This window comes from Merops nubicus, unplaced genomic scaffold (assembly GCF_000691845.1).
Source record: "Merops nubicus isolate BGI_N331 unplaced genomic scaffold, ASM69184v1 scaffold7227, whole genome shotgun sequence".
In the NCBI taxonomy this organism is placed as follows: domain Eukaryota; kingdom Metazoa; phylum Chordata; class Aves; order Coraciiformes; family Meropidae; genus Merops; species Merops nubicus.
In genome coordinates, this window is record NW_008620891.1 from 10,383 (window position 1) to 12,543 (window position 2,161).

The window sequence follows — 2,161 nt, forward strand, 5'->3', positions numbered from 1 at the left end:
AGAAGCACATTACAGTACTAGCAGATTCATAGGATGGTGCTGATGGGGAATGGGAAAAAAAAAAAATCAACTGTAGATTTTAAGGTAATAAAGAAATAGTTTTGCAGGAGGCTCTTCTCCCTCCAAAAGAGAAGAATTTAACTTATAATGTCCATTTTCCTCTTACACCATCATTCTCTTACACCAGGACCCTCTGATTTCTTGTACTTAGTGACATCTCATAACTCTCCATCCTTTTGATTTAGTTTGCTATTATTTTTCCCAACCAAACATACTTGCGTAGTATACACCTCAGTATTTTTTTTCCAGTCTAACTACAGCAACTTACCTATTAAGCATTTTAAATTTCAAACCAGCATTTTGAGGTTAAAGTCTGATTTTGTGCAGAGCTGCTGGGATCAACTTACCTGACAGTGTCTGGAATCTTCCAGCTAGCCTTAAGGCTACCAGAACTGTGCCTTCCTTCTTCAACCACACAGCCTCAATTTGTGCCACCTGCCTAGTCCACATATTTTTTCTTGAATGACTTGCTAGGGTGGTTTGATGTGTTTTTTTTGTTTTTTTTTAAGTCGAGGAGGATTTGAATATTTAAAGATGTGCTGGTTTGTATTTGGTTACTTAACAGTGCATTCTTCCTTCACATAACTATAAATGCTAAGAATGCAATAACTTTGAACCGGCAGATACTCCCATATCAGATTCCCTTCAAAAGCTGACCAGAGGGAAAAAAAAAAAAAAAGATGTAATCTTCCTCCGAAACAAACCAACCCCACAAATTGCCCGGAGCTCCAAAGCGTTGTCGATGCTTTGCTTCCCTCTACTGTTTATCGTACGAAGTGCAGTTACCTCTTAACATTTTGAAGTCTCCCTTAAAAACAAACATATAAACCAATCCGAGTTTTGCCTGCAACTAAAGCAAGTAAGCTTAATGAAAGTTTCATTAAGCCCTTAATATTTCATGAAATATCAACTACAATGTGCTAATTGTCCCATGTTGTAGTTTACAGTCTCTACTGTAAAGAGTTTACACTCAACTTCACGCAGGCAAAAAGCTGCAAAAACCAAAGGAATGTAATGAAGAATTAAAAATCATCAAGAACCAAAGAATTATCATGGAACTAACTAGTCAAGTGTGTCACAGAACAGCGTTATGTATTTCACATCACTGATTTCAAGATGAATTCCACAGATACATTAAAACAGTCAAAACAGCAGTGGTCTTTATTTCCATCAGACAAGTTAACACTTCAGTTGTTATTAATTATGTCAACATTTTAGAGATATGGAAATTAATGACTATTAAAAAGTGAAATAAACCCCCTTCCAAAAATATACTGGATAATGCATGTATCTGAAATTTATACTGTCCCTCTGAGGAACCCTTTACATCGTGACATTACATACAGTTTTCCAAGACAAAATTTATGGACTAGTTTTCAGCCTCTGATTTGCAAGCCCCCATGGTGTGTAACAAAAGGAAGTTTCTATAAGTTATGCAGTAACCCAAGTACATAGAGCTCAAAGGGGTCTCAATTCAACTGGAAAAAAAAAAAAGTCTAGAGAGAGATTCACAAATCAAAACAAGTATATTGGAATAAACACTCAAAAATTAGTGTCCTGGAGGGAAAGTTAACATTAGCTGCAAATCAGAAAATACATTACTCAGTATTTTTCTGATTTTAGAAACTAGGCTTTAAATAATGCAGCTATCAGTTGTTTTCAATTAAAGTCAATTTAAAAACTGCAGATGACAGAAGTCTTTAAATAAAGGAAAACAATCTCCTCCTTTTGTCATCCAATGCCAAGTACGTATCATAAATAATAACTGTTCTACAGAGCTCTTCATATAGATCAGAGATTTTAAACAGAAACCACACTTCATTTTAGTGTGAAGTCAATAATTAAAATTTTAGTTTGCATCATGGTTAATATAGATGAGTATCAGTCCCACAACACCATTTAGCAGTCTGTTCCTGTTGCAAGTCATGACTACTGAAAAATTACAATCTTAAACCCTCTGCCTCTGCCAAATTTTCTTGCAGTCTTGCCAGGAAATCCATGTAGTCACAGAAAGCTTGTACTTTTGTTTTTTTTTTTTTTTTTTTTTTTTTTTTTTTGGGTGGGGGGTGTGGTGGGGTGGTGGGAGAGGGGCAGAAGGAAG